Here is a 21,548-nt window from a genome sequence, read left to right on the forward strand (position 1 = left end):
GTTTTAGTATTTATTTTGCCCCGCTTTTACTTAATAACAACAGCACTTCAGCTTCATAAACAAATGATGATCATATTCTCCAGCATGATCTGAGAATGTCCTAAAGAGAATCTTCAGCTTCACTGGAAGCAAGAACATCACACTTTAACTTGTTTTAAGGCCACATTCACACAGCAATAGAATACGGTTGTCAGTCCTGGATTTAATCCTTAATACGGTTACGTTCACACGCAATTTGGTTATTTACAGGAGTGACAACCACATTTTATAACCGAACTCACACCCGTTTTCAGGTCTTACAACCGCATTCTTGAAAAACTTGTGCTGTGTGAACAGAACTAGTTGTCTGTCACATCACACAGTGCGAGAGAGCTCCGCAGAAGTAGTAGTGATTCGCCTTCTGAGAATATAGTTCCCAGTATGTATACGGTTAGAAGATGGCTGTGTCTCATGTGACCTTGTTATTTGTACACGCTGTGACTATACAAATCACAACATGTAAATAGGAAAATGTTGGCGTTATTTTGTCACTGGGAGGAGTATGCTAGCTGGAGCCGTTTACCTTCAGTCTTTGTGCTAAGCTAGGCTAGCGGTGGGTGCGTCAGACAGAGTTACGGCACGCACGGAGATGAAAAGGGTATGTATGGACTTATCTAACTCTGGGGGATACGGCGAATAAGCTCATGTCCCAAAAAGTCGGCGTGTTCCTTTAATGAAGATTTGACGGATGAACTTTTGTTAAGAGCCCTTTAAAAAAAATAAAAGAATACAGGCTTGACTCCTGTTGCATGTCTATACAGACAGTATTTGAGACAGTACTTTAAGTTGCTGTGTAAACAGGACATTTCGAGACTCACACCTTCGAATAAATGCGGTTGTCAATCCCAAAAACTGACAGTGTGAATGTAGCATAGAGACCATGTAATACTGCAGAATCGTACTCATTTCTTAATTTTATTTCATGTTCTTTGCTTAAAGCTGCAGTCAGCAGTTTTTCCTCTTTGTCGCCATCTCTGTTCGAAATCTGCAATTGCAGTTATTTGCGGAATTATCAACTTTACGTGCGTTGTGCCTCGGCATGGCACAGCGCGGATGAATCCAATGTTTTGAGGAGAATGTGCGGCTGTCAATCACCGCGCTGGTGGTGTGGATACTGTCATTCGCAATCACAGATTCTACTTTTTGGAAGTATGACCAACATAAGAATTTTCAACAGAAAATGTCGTCCGAACAAGCAAGTAACATCCACTTTTGTTCTGACCAACTAAGGGGTCATTAAATCGGTTCATTTTAGTGCATTTTAGAGCGCCGATTAAATCTAACGATCGCTTATCATATCACGTCAAACCGTGCAAATTATACTTTGTTCTCAAATTGTTAATGTTAACAACATCAGCATTGCATGACTACATTTAATGCCCTTCTGATATTTATCCTTGTTTTCGCATGGGCCCGGTTGCAGTCTCTTTTTTTTCTCCCAAGTCCGAAGTCTTTCGTGTTTTTACAACGGGCGAATCTCCAGTTGTCACTCCACCACCAACATCCTCCCTACGAGCCGAGACACCTTATGTGTACAGATGTGACGTAATGACGCAAAGACATGCTCGAATTTCCCGCGGAAATCCACCAGTACCACTGGAATTAAAAACATTATTACAAGCTTACCGTTTAGAATCGAGCTAAGGCAAGCAGATAGTTTTGAACACTGGCTGGTTATGTACTTGCTCAAAAAATTATTTTGGATAATTTTTAACCCAAAAATGCTACGGACTGCAGCTTTAAATTGTGTCAAATTTTTAAGATTCAAATTCGATTTTGCATCCCAGATTTTCGATGTGGTCTCAGACATTTATATCCTGTAGATTTATATGTAGTAATGCACTGTAGTTTAGATAAAGTATTTCTTTCATCAGATTCATTCAAAATTTCTCTTTTATTCCTGCAGTCAAAGTCTGGCTTATCATCATAAAACACAGAGGACCAGAGCTGCTACAAGGGATGTGTATGGAAGAAGAATATGAAGAGCTTCAGTGGCCAAGCACCAGGGAATTAGCATTGAAGCTGTGAGAGTAATAAATCATGAAATCCTGCAGTGGACTGAAGAGATGAGGATATTCTGTATGAGTGGAGAAAAGTATAGTGATGCATATCAGTTCTGGAGAAGCCAGAGGGACTGAACTGCTGAAATGGTCAGGTGACACAGATTTTCCTCTCTAATGGTTTCTAATGATAAGATTCAAAGCAGCTGAATGGAGCGGATGGGAGAGAGACACTGCTCTGCACAGCTGCAATCTCAAAGGGGACTATGTCTAAATACACATAAGTTATCATCATACTTTCAGAGGCTGTGATGTATTCAGTGAAGTATTGTAGGTGTGCAGGTAAGGAAAATAAATATATTCCCAGCTGATTGTGTTGTAGAGAACCATGCATACTTTAATACAGGAATAGAGACACTTTAAAGTTAGGCATTAAACGGGAGTTGTGATAGTCTTTTATTTCCTATTGTGATGGAACAAGAAAAAATGTAGGGCGGGACTTGATTTTGTCCATCAGGAATTGATTGGATGGTTGGGGTTTGCTACTGCTATGATGTCATATGAGTGACAGGTTGTCCCGCCCTCGTGCCAGTAAACACATCATCAGAGAAGAGATGTCTGAAACCAATGCTGCAAGAGGGAGGGGAAGTTATTTTGATTAAAAATTACAAAGACAGATGAATTAAAAATAATAGTAATGATGTGCAGGGATAAGTAACTTATAATAAATACTGCAACTGCATAAAAAAAGAATTGCCCATTTTGATTTCATGGTGACTAATGTCACCATTGTAATATATACAGTTGTTTACATATACATGTTTCTATTGTATAATTCAAATGCGTATATGCATATGTCAAAAAATGAGCCTTGATCTACAATACATATCTGAAGATTATAAAACGCTACTGTGTAAGTAATTCTAAATTATTCTACTTTATCTTCCAGAGCTGAACATATTGTAGGACTGCAAGTCTATAAAATCATTTTAGTATTGGAGTCTCTTAAAAGGAGGCCTGAAGCATTTTCATCCATTTTTTAAAAAAAGTGTCATAAAACACTCATATACATTTCATTTTCCACTCCCAACATTATTTGAACCTGCATGTGAGAAAATTATTTGCCGCAGTTTTAATATGCCATGACTCTATCTAGGAGTCATTGCATATATTACGTGACTGAATATAGTGCTTCCTTCTAAACAAAAATTACCAATTTTATTGCCAGTTATGATATTTAAAAATCAGGTGTGTGTGTGTGTGTGTGTGTTTTGGTTTATATTACATTGTGGGAACCAAATGTCCCCACAAGGATGGTAAAACCTGAGATCACCTCCATTGTGGGGACCAGCCAGCGGTCCCCATGAGGGAAATGGGTTAATAAACATACTAAATTATATTTTTTTGAAAATGTAAAAATGCAGAAAGTTTTCTGTGATGGGTAGGTTTAGGGGTAGGGTTAGTGTAAGGAGATAGAATATACAGTTTGTACAGTATAAAGACCATTAAGTCTATGGAGAGTCCCCACAAAGATGTGTGTGCCTGTTTGTGTGTGTGTGTGTGTGTGTGTGTGTGTGCGCGTGTGTAAATGACAAAATGTCCCCACAAAGATGGCAACACGAGAAATCTTTGAGCTTGTGTTGACATTTTTTGGTCCCCATGTGGAAAACAGCTTATAAATCTTTTTTTTTTTAAATGCAAAAATGCAGAAAGTTTTCAGAGACAGGTACCGAGTTAGGGGATAGAATATACAGTTTGTACAGTATAAAAATCACTGTCTATGGAAAGCCCATAAAACATGAAAACCCAACATAATTAATTTGGAGCAAGAGTAACTGAGGGAGTGACTTTATTGCATCAGAGATGTGTCACTTTGCTCACAGCTGATTGGTTCAATTTGGGTTTGAGATTTCTTACAGAGAACATAACCTGCCCCGGAGAAGGTTAGCCGTGGATCGTAAGTTGCACGATGAACACTGCTAAAAGCTAAGCCAATTTCCTGGTACATGAAAACCAGGGTTGGCGCAAACTAAACTGACACATAGCTATCTATCATCCACCTAAACCGGTTTCATGGTATAGGCCCCAGGAGAAAAAGAAGATGCAGTTTGGCCATAGGTGACAAAACAGCACATTTTATCACCAAAAGCAGCCAGCACATTATGTGAAGTGACCTTCACACTACTGGCGAGCTATATCAGCTCAGCGATGAGTAATGGGGCTTGAGTGCATCCAATCACAACATTGCATTATTAATACAGAATCTCTCCACTCGCAAAATAGCCTTGGATTCCCATCCTCACACTAACCATGCCAACACACACACACATTCTCCACTCGATCAATCTATCCTTTTCACATTTTTGACTCACTCACATTTGTCTTTAATAATTGCATATATAATATGTATAGAACAGTTCTTTCTGGTTCTTGAATCTGATTGGCTGACAGCCTTTTCCAGCCATGCGATAATCTACCAGTATCACCACAGTATCACCATTTCATTTGGTATTGAGTAATTGGTATTGGTTGGTTAGTGATTGTGATTTCGACTTCAGTGAAAGTTAGCTACATTATTACACCATTAGATGGCAGCAAAGACTGTCTTTATGAGTGAGTCAGTAGCAAAGACTTTTATATTGAAAGGGACTGAAACAAGGGGGACTTGTAAACAATAAGATGCAACTTACAGTTGACAATGCATTGACAAGCGCTGTCATGGGAAATCCCCTTAAGTGTTTAAAGGACAAAGACAAAGATATCACTTTCCTCAGCGGACATACAAACTGATGTTTTGATTATGAACATAGTCTACTCCAGCACATCCCAAAGACTTTCAATGAGTTTAAGGTCTGGTGACAATTCATGAGAGAAAATGATTCTTCATGCTCCCTCCCAACCATTCTTTCACAGTTTGAGCCTGATGAATCCTGACATTTTCATCCTGGAATATGTGTCTTCCTACATGGTTGTTTAAGAAATGAAAAGCTGCAAACTCCGTCAATTAGGGTTAGAAGAACTGTTGCCGAACATATAACATGATAGAAACATAATAATCACTGCAATAATGATCCAGTCAGAGACTCTTAAGCATTTGCCTATTTAAATCCAAATTTTGCCGGGCAGTATATACAATTTTGTATACAAACAGAAATACAATATTTTGTTACATAAAACACAAAAAGAAACCGACATTATCAGATTCCAACCCTTTACATGGGTCTTACAGTATTCTAAAATGTTTTGAAACAACTTTTTGGTATTATTATTATTATGCATGCAAGTTTACCATAGTAGGCCTACCATGTTTTGGTGCTTTTTGCAAATGAATAAAGTGTAAGAAGTTTTGCAGAAGCTAAAGTTTTGAAATCTGAATGTAATCCTATCAGTATTCCAGGGAGTTGTGTGGGCTAGCGTTCTTGATCATGGCTTATATGCAGGGTGGAGGTGATCCATCAGATTCCCAGTGAGGCAGAACCAGCGTAGGGCCTACTGCATCTCAGATTTACTGCTACTGAGGGACTGTGGTGGTTAGAACTGAACTGAGACCTGAAGGGAAATGGTTAGGAGGCTGATATAATTTTCTTTCACAATGTGTAGACTGTGTCAGCGTGTAAATAGCAAATTATATTAATATAACTGATCTTATCAATGTAAAGCGAACACATTGCAATTAAGGTTTCATTTGTTGATATTAGTTAACTACAGATAACAGATAACTCTCAATGAACAATAGACTATTATAGGCTACAGCATTTATTAATCTCAATTCAATTTAATTTCTACATTTATTGTAAAGTGTTACTGATATAAAACATAATTCTAATAGTGTATATGGAGCTTTTGGTCTTGGTGTTCAGTAAACTGAATGCAGTCTACTATCTGATAATGTAGGCTATGCAAAGTAAATGAAAAGTTCTAAACAATACCAGTAAGAAGCTGTAATGTTGAGATTAGGGTAAAAAGCGGTCCATTTTCAATCCCCGAACTGTCTGAAGTCTTTTATTTCCTGGTATTAACCTGTCTGGCTCCAATTCCAGATAATTGTAACACGAAGAGCACAAAAAGCTCAATCAATCTCCCATTGATCGGCAAAGCAGCGAATAAATGGAGCTAAAGGCTAATCAGATGGTAAGCCTCTGAAAGAAGCCTCTGACACTTTTTTGTGCTCCTCCTTTGCATTTACTGGCAGAGCAGAGAGTGAGACTGACACGGCAAACGTTTAGGTCTTCCTCTGCCTGTTGTGTAAGTGTAACGTTAGCTTTGCATTTTGCTTTAAAGACGGAAGAAAATGCACTACCCAAACTTTAGACAGCTTTTCCACAGAAGCTTTGGATTATGGTGAGTGTGTGTCCCCTGGTGGTCATAGTCGGAACTGCATATACAACAATTCACAAAAATGTACATAGCCTATCACTTTTTCTTCTTCTGGTAAAATACACATTTCTTCTGGTAAAATACACTGCCCTGCCAAAAAAATTAATTAAAAAAAGTCGCTGTTTGGATTTAAATAGGCAAATGCTTAAGAGTCATTGATTGGATCATTATTGCAGTGATTATTGTGTTTCTAGCATGTTATATGTTTGGCCACAGTTCTTCTAACTCTAATTGATGGAGTGTTTAGCTTTCCATTTCTTAAACAACCATTAGACGGTGGGCCGAGGGGAGATTTCGTGTTTTCGGACGATCTGCGGTGATGGATAACCCAGTTTTTTATATGTAACCGCTACAACTAAGCAAATAAAAATTGTTGCCACTCACATAGGCTACTTTGTTCATTACTATAATAGCCTATCGGTAACTTTCTTCTGAGGCCCGTTCTTAGTTCGTACGTTGCTTAAAACATCCGAGATCAAATTACACATCCAAGATGATATCATCGTGCTAATCATGATCTGGCTAATTAGGTTCTTCCATAGACTGTAACAAAATGTATTAGCTTATTAGCCTATATTTTTGTATTTTAATAAATTGCATAATTACTTTGTTCATTGTAATGTCAGAGTCACCACACTAGAACATGGGAACAAATAAAAGTACAAAAATATTCTACATATAATGGTTTTAGTTAATTTAATAATTTTAATAATTTTTAGTTATATTATAGTCGCTTTTATAAAAGGCACTGTTAAATAAATGGTTGTCTGTTTATAAAAGCAACCAAAAAACTTACGGCAGCATATTAGCCTGCGTCTGTCTCCTGCACGCGAGGAGAGACATTAAAGGGATAGTTATAAAGTTTTAAATATGTATATTTTTACGACAAAACCGCACGGATTACCCTCAGAAGGCCTTCGTTTATCCCCCTGGAGCCGGATGGATTACTTTTGAGAAGGATGCATGCACATTTTGGGACTTGAACGATGTGGACCCCATAGCTTCACATTATAACCACTGAAAGATCGAAGACATTTTCTAAAATAACTGAAAATGTGTTCGTCTGAAAAAAGATTGACACATGCACCTCGAACGGCTTGAGGGTGAGTAAATCATGGGTTAAATATCATTTTTGGGCGAACTATCCCTTTAAGTGCCGTGAATTGTCACGTGAACAAGCAAATCCACAAAGATAGAATAAAATAAAAAAATACGTAGGCCTACGCTAATTAGATAGTTTTAATTTCGAAAGCATTTGGATAAGCCTAAGTCAAAGTGTCATCTAAAATTTAAGACCTTTCGTAAGTAAAAATAAGACATTTAAAAAAAAATAATAATAATTTAAGACTTTTTATGGCCTTAAATTTAAAAAATCTAATTTAAGACCTTTTAATGATCCGCGGGGACCCTGTACTAGTGAATGTTTTATGAGCAGTAAGATAACCATATTCATAGACACAGTCAGGCAGAGTCAAAGCACAACCAAAACAATGTTCTTATGCAAAATGCATACAGTTTTGTTTTTTAACTGCTAGAGGGCCAAAACGTTACATAGTGTACCTTTAACTCATTTTACCCATTTATGCTACATATTCAGTTTGACACAAAATGTGAATGTAGAGGTAACGTTATCCATTCTTACTGTTTTTATTTTAAGTAACCGTCTTTTGTCATACGACGTCCTGTCATTTAGTTGTATTTTTTAATAAATACACCGTTCTGATTTCACACATTTGATCTGTATTGCTTGGAAACACAACGTCATAAAAACGAGCCAGACATTGCTTTTTTCCCCCGCACATTTACTGGTTAGAAATGGCAAAACTAAGTTCTGTATGCATATATTTGAGGGAAGTGGACCCACCATTCCATTCACAGACACAAGTGGGACAAATTCATTAAATCCGTGTTTCTATGTAAAGACCTTGAGTGCAGAGAAAGTATTATAGCAGAAGAGGCAGTACAGGCATACAAGTTACAAAGCCAGGAACGTACAAACCAGTTAGTCAAACCAGCTAACACTGGCTACCACAGGGAGTGCAACAGCCATTTCACATATATCACTAAGATAAAACAAGCACAAGGGAGAGGAGAGAAGGCAGTATAAGTTGAAGAAACTGCAAAGGAAGGTTGGCATTATATTGTATAGACAGGCGGTGCAGTATAAGACATACAGTGCAGTGTAGACAGTAGTATACAGTTAAGATAGTATGGTTTGCAGTAATATAAATTAAATATAAATGTGCAATGTATTATCAGTAGCCTTAAAAGAGCAGAATAGATATGGATATGCAGTATGAACAACATATACAGATATGTGCAGTGTAGTAGCAGTAACGGTATAAGAACAAATAATATAGATAATATACAGTGTATTAACAGATATATAATAAAAACACCCTGCAAAAATGTACCCTTCCAATTATGGCATCATTAACATCAACACACCTGAACGCTGTGAAACTGGTCTATTACCCATGTTAAAGGGATACTCCACTTTAAAATGAAAATGCTGTCATCACTTACTCACCCTCATGTTGTTTCAAACCTGTATGAATTTCTTTCTTCTGCTGAACAGAAAGGAAGATATTTAGAAGAATGTCAGTAACCAGACAGTTTTTGGTACCATAGAGACAGAGCGTATTTAGGCCACGCCCACACCCGGGGGGAAAACAATCAAAACGTCTCCATTGACTTTGCATTGCGAGAGGCTGCCTCCTTGTCATTTCTTGCTTCTAACAAAAGAAGAAAAATGCCTTAAAGCTGCTGTGTGACAAGGTGTACAGCAAACAAGCTAAAAAAAAAACAGAAATACGTTTTTATTAGCTCTCGACCCCCAAAAAACGAGTCAAAAAATGAGTGTCTCATTACTCTGAGAACTAACGTACGCCCGCTGGAGGAGACCATAATCGGCAACACAGGATAGTTTATCTTACAGAAATATAATATATAAAACTGACATTTGGATATTTGACTCACCAGTGACCAAATGTTTAACTTACTGCACACGTGGTGTATTTTTAGTGCATACTGAGTGTCAGGATCCCACAATTTACCCATTCGTTACAGCCTGTATCCACTTTTATGTCCTCAAACGCTCGTTTTTTGGGGTCGACAACTTATGAAAACTTATTTCTGGGTTTTTTAGCTTGTTTGCTGTACACCTTGTCACATAGCAGCTTTTAGGCATTATTCTGTCTTTTGTTAGAAGCAAGAAATGACAAGGAGGCAGCCTCTTGCAATGTCAATGGAGACCGTTGGACTGTTTTCCCCCCCGGTGGGCGTGGTCTTCAGATTATGACGCGTTGCGCTCTGTCTCTATTGACTTCCATAGTATATTTTTTTCCTACTATGGAAGTCAATGGTACCGAAAACTGTCTGGTTACTGACATTCTTCTAAATATCTTCCCTTCTGTTCAGCAGAAGAAAGAAATTCATACAGGTTTGAAACAACATGAGGGTGAGTATATGATTTTAAAGTGGAGTATCCCTTTAAGGGAACAGGTGGAACCAATATAATTATGGAGCACAAGTTTTCCCCTGCTGAAAGTTGCAAACCATTTTTCCATCTATTGTTTTGCACTTTTTTTAGTAGTAGAGGCAGAGGATGGTGAGGCAACTCCAGTAAAAACACAGGCTCTGAGGTCTTACGCCCATGATCTCTACACTTCCAGCTCCAGAGGCCATACTGGAACTTGTGCACTGCTCGTGTAAAAAAAAAATTGTGTTAAGGGTAGATGCACATGTAAACTGCATGAGCTGCCATGTACAAACCTCTGTCAGTGTGTAAACTGTGACAATAAGTCACTTGAAGATGACTAGGGCACATGTGTGCATGTATGAACACATGTGTGGAGTGGTGTGTGTTGGCTACTCCTGCAGAAGTAAATCTGTATGACATGTTTATGTACATTGTAACTGCTCTGTTTGATAGCCTATGTTTGATAGTTATACTTATAATTTTGTTTCTATTACATGCAGTTCTAACTTGAGCTCTTAGCTCTCCGGTTAAAATATTGGCTTCTTACTGACCCTTTAAGAAACACAAAACTCACTCTTGCACTCACACTCACACTTACACACAATCTCTCACACAAGCGCACACACACACACACCTCACTCACTCAGATATGTGGTTTATGGGGACACTCCATAGGCGTAATGGTTTTTCTAAAGTACAAACTGTATAATCTATCCCCCTACACTAACCCTACCCCTAAACCTACCAATCACAGAATACTTTTGGCATTTTTTTTTTTGAATTTCAAAAAACACCATTTAGTATGTTTTTCAAGCCGTTTGGTTTAGCAAGGACACATGTTCTCTTACGAGAGGTTCTCTCGTATTGCGTAAGTTGCTTACGCTACGGGAAAGTCTTCTTTCTTCGAGATCTGAAGCCAAAAATTATCCTTAATTTTGTATTCATTGTCAACGCAGTGCGGCAGCCGGCAGACCAAGGCAGGCTGTATAAGCGTGCTCATTGGCTGCTCGGCGGCAACTGCTTAAGCCTATCAGTGAGCCTCGTGAAACGTGGCCTCCAATGAGGGCGCTTCGCGCCCTCCACACCCTTCTAACCGTCAAGATGGGTGTGGCCAGAGTGTATATAACGAAGGCTCATAGGCTGAATATCTGATTTTCTTGTCTTCAGCGAAGCTCTTCGCATCGCTGGATCTTGAGAGCCGTTGAAGATCCAGCGACCAGCAAGCCTAGGACAGCGCCTGAAGAAGCCGGCCACCTTCGCCGCCTTCAGCCATCCGTGCCTGCTACGCTATCCGGCGACATATCCTTTTACTGCTGTGTGTGTTCGCCTACTGCGACACATACTTTCTCTCATTCTAAAAGAGCACGAGGCGTTTTTCTAAAAATGCCTCGTTTTTTCCTCGAGCACGCCGCCACCGCACTCTCTACGGGCGGCTGCCCCGAGTGCGAAGAACTTTCAATGTCGACCCTGCGGGCTCGACTTGAAGTTTTCGACCAAGCTGTCGTTCCGCCTGTCCCTGCCGGGCCGCGCAAGAAGAAGCGCCGCTCGCAGAGACCACCGGACACTGATGTGACTGAGGAGCTCGCCGGAACTTCTCCCTCGAGCTTCTCTCTCGCTCGCTCTCTCCGCCCCCCCTCCCGGCCGTTCAACCGCCGGCTCTCGCCCGCGCCGCCGCCGCGTCAGGGGATGAGGCGAATGAGATAGATACACTCCCTCTGTTCGAGCCGCGCTACTGCGCCGCTCACAAGGGATGGCAGAAGTGGACGGTCTCGGAGCGAGCTTCCTTTCCCTTTGTTCGAGCCGCGCTACTGCGCCGCTCACAAGGGATGGCAGAAGTGGACGGTCTCGGAGCGAGCTTCCTTTCCCTTTGTTCGAGCCGCGCTACTGCGCCGCTCACAAGGGATGGCAGAAGCGGACGGTCCTGGAGCTCTCTTTACGTTACAAGAAAGCTACTCCGTCCTCGCACGTCACTCACCGGCGAAAGGAGAACAGAGTGTTTTCGTCCCGCCCTGGCCGGACCTACCTCCATTCCTCACACATTTCTCAGTCCCCTCTTGAGTTCAGGCGACTGGAATTGTTCATATTGCAGTATACGAGCCTGTTATAAATACACGCACGCCTGCAAGCAAACGCCGTCGCAAGACATGACGCTCTTATATGCTCGCTCTAACCGAAAGCTAATGTATTCTCCCCTGTGGCTCAGTGGCAGAATCTTAGGCTTTTGCGTCAGGGATCCGGGTTTGATCCCGGCTCTCGCGGCAGATAAAAATGTATGCTGTTCGCTTCTCCAAGCTCGCGGCAAGCTTTTCTTATTTACAGAAAGCGAACCCGCTCTCCCCCTTGTTGGGCCGCGCAGATTGCGCCGTTCACAAGGGATGACAGAGCGGACGGTCACGAGCAACGTTCAGCGCGCGCGCCTCACTCACCGGCGAAAAGAGGAGAGAGAGTGTTTTCGTCCCGCTGTGGCCGGACAAACCGCCAATTCTCACACATTTCTCAGTCCGCTCTTAAGTTCAGGCGGCTGGAAATATTACTATTGCAGTAAACGAGCCTGTTTTTATTACACGCACGCCTGCAAACAAACTTGAGGTCGCTCACTTATATGCTCGCGCTAACCGAAAGCTATTGTGTTCTCCCCTGTGGTACAGTGGCGGAATTATAGGCTTTCGTACCAGAGACCCGTGTTCGATCCCGGCTCTCGCAACAGATCAAATTTATGCTGTTCGCTTCTCCGAGCTCGCGGCCAGCTTTTCTTACATACAGAAAGCGAACCCGCCTCTCGCACCCCTCCTACTCATGGTGCTCGATTATTATTGAGCCTCTTACACGAGGGAAGAAAAGACGGTTAAGTCCCGCTGCGGTTGGACCACCGTCAAAGCTTCACGCTCTGTCAGTCCCCATTGCCATGGCTACTGCAGATGTTTACCTCGCAGCCAACGAGCCGGTATATCTACCCGCTCGCCTGCGCGCAACCACCGTTCTCACGGCGACCCAGAGAAATCTCAAATGAGCATAATGTCTGGTTGCACGGCTCACGCCGTATGTGTTTCAAATGCAGTGAATGTGCCCACGTTTCCGTGTTCACCCCTGCACACAAGCACTATAAATCCCGTGTCTCTCACAGAGCCCACCCTCATAAAGCAGGCAGAAGCCGCTCGAGTGTTAAAAGTAGGTCACGTGTCCACCTCCCCGTGCCCACACCTACTCACTGCCCGCTCTGTCACACGGCCTCTCACGACCGGTCATGTTTTAAATGTAAGTCCTGTGCGTTTTAAATGTAAGTCCTGTGCGTTTTAAATGTAAGTCCTGTGCCCGCCCTCGAGCGCTCACACATACTAACAAACATTTCGCCCTGACGCCGCCCTCGCGCGTCGCGCCTCACACTGTATGTTCCCCGTCCAAAGCCACTGGGATACTGTGTGTAAAACGGCCAGCTATCGCTGCATGCGAGCCGCCGTATCTAAGCACCAAGAGCGCGCGCGCTGCGCCCGCGCCTCCGTTTCGAGCTCTCGAGCCCGCGATGCGCGGCAATCAGAGCTCGGAGGCCATTCTGCCCCTGGCTGCACACGCGAAAGCGTGGGAAGCTATTCCAGGCGCGTCAGAATGGGTGCTAAGCACAGTAAAACAGGGCTATACTCTGCAGTTCGCTCGCCGCCCTCCGCGCTTTCAAGCGCGTACCGAGACCAGAGTGAATGGGGAAGTAGCACATCTACTTCGAGCAGAAATAGCTACACTTCTGTGCAAAGGGGCTATAGAACCGGTTTTCCCCTTCTATGAGCGAGTCGGGCTTTTACAGCCGTTATTTCCTCGTTCCCAAGAAGGACGGAGCTCTCAGACCAATTTTGGATCTGAGACGTTTGAACAAAACTCTTATGAGAAGACCGTTCAAAATGCTCACAACCAGGCAAATTCTCGCGCAAATTCGCCCGAGGGACTGGTTTATATCTCTCGATCTAAAAGACGCGTACTTTCAGATCCAGATAATACCCCGTCACAGGCCATTCTTGAGATTCGCCTTCGACGGTCAGGTATATCAGTACACCGTCCTGCCTTTCGGCCTGTCGCTGGCACCCCGTACATTTACGAAGTGCATGGACACGGCTCTCGCTCCCCTGAGGGGTCGGGGAATGCGAATTCTGAACTACTTGGACGATTGGCTAATTCTAGCACAGTCAGAGGCCGAACTCATCGCCCACAGAACAGTGCTTCTAAGCCACCTGGACAGCCTGGGGCTCACGGTCAACTGGACCAAGAGCTCATTAGTGCCCAGTCAATCAACCTCTTTTTCTGGGTTTGGATCTGGACACTGTGGCAATGACGGCCCGCCTGTCGACACAGCGCGCGCGCTGCATTCGACGCCTAGCCGCGTCTTTCCAGCCGGGCAGCACCGCACCTCTCAAGACATTTCAGAGGATGCTGGGTTGTATGGCTTCAGCTGCAGCAGTGCTTCAGCTGGGTCTGTTACGTATGCGCCCGCTACAACGCTGGCTGAATGCCCGAGTGCCTCACAGAGCCTGGGCTTCCGGCGGCATTCGAATCAGAGTGACTCAGAGCTGCATTTCAGCACTGAAGCCCTGGTTAGCGGCCGACTGGTACCAGCGGGGAGTGACAATGGGAGCCATCTCGCACCGCAAAGTTATCTCGACGGACGCTTCCACCTCAGGTTGGGGCGCTCTTTTCGAGGGCAAACCGGTCTTTGGCCTGTGGTCAGACCAGGAGAAATGCCTCCACATAAACTGGAGATGATAGCGGTCGAGAACGCGCTCAAGCGCTTCCTCCCATTTATACAGGATCACCATGTGCTAGTCCGCTCGGACAACATGTCAGTGGTATCCTATGTGAACCGACAGGGCGGCGTCAGATCCAGAAACCTGTGCAAGCTGACAGAACGCCTTCTCGTGTGGGCTCACCGCTCGTTGCGCTCGCTGAGAGCCGCGTACGTGCCGGGCCACCTGAATGTCGGTCCAGACAGACTGTCCAGAGACATCATTCCCCCGGGAGAATGGTCCCTGCACCCCCAGACAGTCCAGTTTCTCTGGCGCCTATTCGGCAGAGCGGAGGTCGATCTCTTTGCGTCAAGAGACAACGCTCACTGCCCGAAATTTTTCTCGAAAAGCGAGGATGCGCTGTCCCAGACATGGCCCAGCCTCCCGCTGTACGCTTTTCCCCCGATCAGTCCAGTTTCTCTGGCGCCTATTCGGCAGAGCGGAGGTCGATCTCTTTGCGTCAAGAGACAACGCTCACTGCCCGAAATTTTTCTCGAAAAGCAAGGATGCGCTGTCCCAGACATGGCCCAGCCTCCCGCTGTACGCTTTTCCCCCGGTCTCCCTGTTACCACAGGTCATTGCGAGGATCAGGGAAACGCACCACCCAGTGCTTCTTATAGCCCCGCGTGGGGAGAACCAAACCTGGTACCCAGAGCTGGTGAGGCTGTCGCACTCATCCCCTTGGCCGATCCCCGTGAGAAAGGATCTCCTCTCTCAAGCCGGTGGATCGATCTGGCATCCCCATCCAGAACGATGGTCTCTGCATGCATGGGTAATCAACGGATACCCGTTGACCTGCCAGAAGGGGTCGTGAACACGATCACGCAGTCTAGAGCCCCCTCCACGAGACGGCTCTACACGTCTAAGTGGTCGGTGTTTTCTAAATGGTGCGCTACTAAGAGCTTAGATCCACGTGCATGTGGGGTCCCACGGGTGCTCTCCTTCCTACAAGAGCTGTTGGACAAGGGCAGGTCCCCTTCCACGCTCAAAGTGTATGTGCTTATTGCAGCGTTCGCTGAGACGACGCGCGGCCAGACATTAGGAAGGAACGAGCTTATTATCCGCTTCCTCAGAGGAGCCAGACGGATGAATCCCCCGCGGCCCCCCTCGGTTCCTATTTGGGATCTGTCCTTGGTCCTGGAGGCCCTGAAGGCTTTTCCCTTTGAACCGTTTGAATCTGTGGATTTAAAGTACCTTTCGCTCAAAACCGTTTTTCTGATAGCTCTGTCTTCAGTAAAACGCGTGGGGGATTTGCACGCGCTATCTGTTAGCCCTGCATGTCTTGAGTTCGGACCGAACGACTCGAAAGTCATTCCCAGACCGAGACATGGTTACATCCCCAAAGCGATTGGAACCCCTTTTAGGGCACAAATTATTTCCCTTTCGGCTCTGCCAGCATCCGATAATGGGGACAGTGATAACCTCCTATGCCCTGTCAGGGCGCTGAGAGTTTACATCACGCGCTCCGCCGCTTTCAGGCGTTCCGAGCAGCTCTTTGTTTCCTTCGGCGGGCGCACCAAGGGTCTCGCCGCCTCGAAACAGAGCCTGTCCAGGTGGATAGTGGACGCGATTGCAGCAGCTTATGCCTCCAAACACCTGCAGTGCCCTCTGGGTATCAGAGCCCACTCTACTAGAAGCATGGCCTCTTCGTGGGCATGGTCCAGTGGAATTTCTATCCACGATATTTGTATGGCGGCGGGCTGGGCCTCCCCATCGACATTCGTGAGGTTTTATAACCTGGAAGTTCCCGCCTTACAGGCTAAATTGCTGTCAGTATAAGTGACATGTATGCTCTGCCCAGTCGCTCATGTGCAGACTACGTTCGCATGCTGACGATATTTCTGGCATGTTACTTAGGGTGAAGTGTTTTATACTCAGACCGGCTGGTCCGCTCTGTTTATCATTCCCCGTTACGCGCTGTTTACCGGTGCTGGCCCGCGCTGCTGGCCGCCCGTCTTCCACTCTGCTGCGCGGGGGGTTATTCTCTTCGTAAAAGACCGATGATGTCGCTCTTTTCTTCCCCTAATGTGTGCTTATGTACTGTGTGGGCTCGCGCTGCCGGCCCCACTGTTTTGCACTGATATATACTTATAGACCGGCGGCGCCGCTCTATTTTATACACTGAGTGAAGTGCTTTGTACTGTGCTGGCCCGTCTCTCCGACCGGCCACCTGTTCCAGCAGAATGTTTTCCCCGGTCTCCCTGGGTTTCAAGTGCTGGATGCTCGGCGCGCACGGCGTTGACAATGGGTTCCCGTAGCGTAAGCAACTTACGCAATACGAGAGAACCTCTCGTAAGAGAACGTACTCGGTTACCTAATGTAACCTCGGTTCTCTCTAGAAGAGGGAACGAGTATTGCGTAACCTGCCGTGTCGCGCCACGAGCTTTTGCGCTTCAGACTACGAAAACCAGATATTCAGCCTATGAGCCTTCGTTATATACACTCTGGCCACACCCATCTTGACGGTTAGAAGGGTGTGGAGGGCGCGAAGCGCCCTCATTGGAGGCCACGTTTCACGAGGCTCACTGATAGGCTTAAGCAGTTGCCGCCGAGCAGCCAATGAGCACGCTTATACAGCCTGCCTTGGTCTGCCGGCTGCCGCACTGCGTTGACAATGAATACAAAATTAAGGATAATTTTTGGCTTCAGATCTCGAAGAAAGAAGACTTTCCCGTAGCGTAAGCAACTTACGCAATACTCGTTCCCTCTTCTAGAGAGAACCGAGGTTACATTAGGTAACCGAGTACGTTCTCATAAACCATGTTTACGTTGTAATACCCATGTCAGTACAGTGTGTGGTCATTGAAAATGTGTTTTCATATACATTCCTCACATAAAATGAGCCAAGGCCAATGAGTCTGAGTTTGAAAAAATAATTAAGTTAATCGTATAATTTTTCTCTTGATAAAAAATGAAACCGGGTCCTACAGACCCGAACACCATACAAGGGTTAAAACGACACTATAACGAGGCGTTTAACAACACAGCGTAAACAAACATTTTTACGGTGACGCATTGCTGCCACATACATACTATTTTTTCCACTCAGTTATGTCGTAATAACGAGATCTTATGTCGTTAAAACGACATCTTTTCTCGTAATAACGAGATCTTATGTCGTTTTAACGACATCTTTTCTCGTAATAACGAGATCTTATGTCGTTAAAACGACATCTTTTTCTCGTAATAACGAGATCTTATGTCGTTAAAACGACATCTTTTTCTCGTAATAACGAGATGCTATGTCGTTAAAACGACATCTTTTTTTGCCCTTATAAGGACATGTGTAGTCATATACAAAATATGCCTTTATCCACATAAAATTGACAGCCTATCGCGCCTTTATCACACTTCTACGTTCAAAAAGCTTAAGCAAATAGTAGCAGCCCCCAATCAGGCAAAATTAATCAATGAGGCCCTTTTTTTAAAATATATTTTATATAGGCCTATAAGTTTTTTTATATATAATATTATATATAGCCTAAGATTTATTTTTGTTAATAGGCTATATCTCCATTACCTAGAGATATAATTAAACAAAAAGTAGTCAAAACACATCTAACAGAACATAGCCTAAGTTGTTTATTTTTTACAACATTGTGTTCTTATTTTGTTTAATTAACGAAATGTCAATCTTCGTCTTTATAACAGAAGATACAATACAATACAAAAATCTTCAAGATACAGCCATACAATCTTCACATGTAACGGATTGTCACCTTATAAACAGTCCTTTGTGTGGTGGTGGAATAAAGAAATATATGGTTACCGGTATTATCTTAATTTAAACTTTATTTTATTATTTTATTAGTTCATTAACTAATTATGCTAACTCAACTAATTTAATGTAAAGAGCTGGATACTAATTACTAATTAAATAATGTCAAATATTAAATGTAGGCTATTGATTAGAGTTGCCATAGACTAAAGGATTTTCTAGACTAGTAGTCATTCATTTAAGCAATTAGGACTAATCACACGTTTATATTAAATCCTGGGTTCATATATGGCTATAGCCTGTATTCCGCGCTCAAGCGCATGCAAAACTTGCAGCAAAGCACTGGCAAAAGTAGGCTAATGATATAATAAATGTGTCTGAAAAAAATAACGAAGCATTTTAATTGTTTATTAATGAACTAGTCTTTTCTAAATCAGTGCGGTTAGGCACCCTGCAAACGTATCTCCATACATCTCCGCTGTAATGTAGCCTAGATGCGCCTTTCATACGGACAGGATTACATAATCAGATGGTACCGTATTTGCTTTCGATTGGATTTTTTTCGTTGGTGGACATTTTTTTAATAAACTTTATATAGTTAGTTATATTTCTCATGTCTGTGAGGCTTGTCTATACACTGTTTTTCAGTTCATTTTTGAGACGCGCCCCAATTCACAGATCATGAAAGCGCGCCCTGTTCGTTTTCTTTTATTTTACAAAAGCACAACGTTTGCTTGTTGTTGTGAGTTTACACAAATAAAAGTAGTTGCGACTGATGTATTATTATTTTCTGTATGACCAGAAATGATGGAGTATTTTAAGTTGTTTCCACTGTTGATAGGAAAATGCGAGTGATGGCACCGGCGCATCCATGTCATGCAGTGCGCGCTCCACACTCCGCACAAACACTCGGATATGCGCTTAATAATAGCGAACATTTAGGTTACGTTAGAGCGAGCGGCCATGCCAGACTGATAAGTCCTCTTCATGTTTAACAAATCAAATTCTATTGCATTTTCTTGCGCCAGTTTGAAAAGGGCGGCTGAAACACTTAGCCTATACAGATAAACGCCCAGCGCTGGTGTTTTTCTTTAAACAAATTCGTTTAGGCTTTAAAATAAATATTGTTTATGGGCTAATTAATGCCACAATAATTTGTTTATTTTATTGGCTCCTACTATTTTTCATTTTTGTTTTGCATTGAATACCATTTAAAGGATTTGCTGCACCGCAATCCCATCCTCCCATAGAAAGACACGTTAAGAGCCACCTTTATTTTCTTTATAATAAAGGGTTTCTATGGAAGGAAACCGCTTAACGTATAATTAAATGCATTGCGTTCATATTCTGGGCTCATCTGCTTTTCTGTGTGTACAGCATTTGATCTTTATCACTGAAGCTTTTTCTTTATTATAAGGGTTTATTATTCCATTCCAAAGGACTGTTTATAAGGTGACAATCCGTTATACATCTTGAAGATTTTTGTATTGTATTGTATCTTCTGTTATAAAGACGAAGATTGACATTTCGTTAATTAAACAAAATAAGAAAACAATGTTGTAAAAATATAAACAACTTAGGCTATGTTCTATTAGATGTGTTTTGACTACTTTTTGTTTAATTATATCTCTAGGTAATGAAGATATAGCCTATTAACAAAATAAATCTTATTATATAGCCTAATATATTTTTTTTTAAAAACTTATAGGCCTATATAAAATATATTTTAAAAAAAGGGCCTCATTGATTAATTTTGCATGATTGGGGGCTGCTACTATTTGCTTAAGCTTTTTGAACGTAAAAGTGTGATAAAGGCGCGATAGGCTGTCAATTTTATGTGGATAAAGCATATTTTGTACATGACTACACATGTCCTTATAAGGGCAAAAAAAATATGTCGTTTTAACGACATAGCATCTCATTATTACGAGAAAAAGATGTCGTTTTAACTACATATGGATCTCGTTATTACGAGAAAAAGATGTCGTTAAAACGACATAAGATCTCGTTATTACGAGAAAAAGATGTCGTTAAAACGACATAAGATCTCGTTATTACGAGAAAATATGTCGTTTTAACGACATAAGATCTCGTTATTACGAGAAAAGATGTCGTTAAAACGACATAAGATCTCGTTATTACGACATAATTGAGGGGAAAAAATAATATGTATGTGGCAGCAATGCGTCACCGTACATTTTATATAGATATTATATTCTAATTAAATGAATACTTACAATCACAGAAAGAATGTCCTTGGCGATGGTCAATTTGCTGCTGCTCGTGTCCGATACATAGACTGTAAAAAAATAGGTCCGATAGCTGAATCATCATACGTGTGTAACAGCTGTTCTAAATAAACTACATCTGATTGGTTAATAATAATTGTTGCCAAGTTTGGAGGAATTTGTCATCGTTATCTCAACACAAAAGAGTCAAAAATACTTTATATTAACTGGCTTTCTATTAATGCAGCACAGTGAATGAGCCATGTCTCCCAGTGGCTTACTGACAGCTTTGACACACAACATGGCGGCGCGCCGCAGAGGATAATGGGTAATTCGAGAAACGGAAACCCATCTATAGGAGGAATACATGAAATGTTTTGGATTCCTGGCAGGTGCGTCGCGTTTAAAAGGCCGACGGCGCGTCTGAAACGAGTCCAAACGCCGCTCGTCTGTAGGATGTAAGAGCCGGTGCAGGTGCGATCCAGGTTCGAGGCATTTCTGTCGGTTCCTGTGCGTGTGTCTGTGCGAGAGGTTGCTGCACTGAGTCTGTTACCATGGATCATCTCAAAAGTTTACATTATGGCCGTGACGTCAGTTCCGTTGGTCACGGTTCTCTTTGATCTCCGCCTCCTGTCTCTCCTCCACTCTGCTCTTTTCACTTTTAGATGTGATGTAATGCAAACGTCGTTGGGGGAAAAGGGATTTTGAAAACGTCCGGGTAGGTGGACTGGAGCTAAAAATAAAACGTTAGGCTATTCTATTTTTGTTTCAGAGATCGTGTTTGAAAATAGGTTTGCTTTAGGCACATGTAAACTCTTGGTTTAGCCTACCGAGGATCAAGTAAAATGTATGAAATTATATTTCAAGGACCTTTATTAAATTTTTTGTTGTTGTTTTAATATTTCAAAAGGTTTATTTTAAGTACTTTTTTGACACACG

At 42.6% G+C, this 21,548-nt stretch overlaps 1 long non-coding RNA gene across 1 annotated transcript; it reads right to left on the reverse strand.

The window, feature by feature from the left end:
* Positions 1-2,478: 2,478 nt before the first annotated feature.
* LOC311068520 lies at positions 2,479-21,326 on the reverse strand. Its single transcript, XR_014603389.1, has 2 exons — positions 20,619-21,326; positions 2,479-2,669 (listed from the first exon to the last, which is right to left on the reverse strand). It is a non-coding gene; the product is annotated as an uncharacterized lncRNA (long non-coding RNA).
* Positions 21,327-21,548: the final 222 nt, after the last annotated feature.

The sequence above is a fragment of the Abramis brama genome (assembly GCF_963993115.1).
Source record: "Abramis brama genome assembly, chromosome: 18".
Taxonomy (NCBI): Eukaryota; Metazoa; Chordata; class Actinopteri; order Cypriniformes; family Leuciscidae; genus Abramis; species Abramis brama.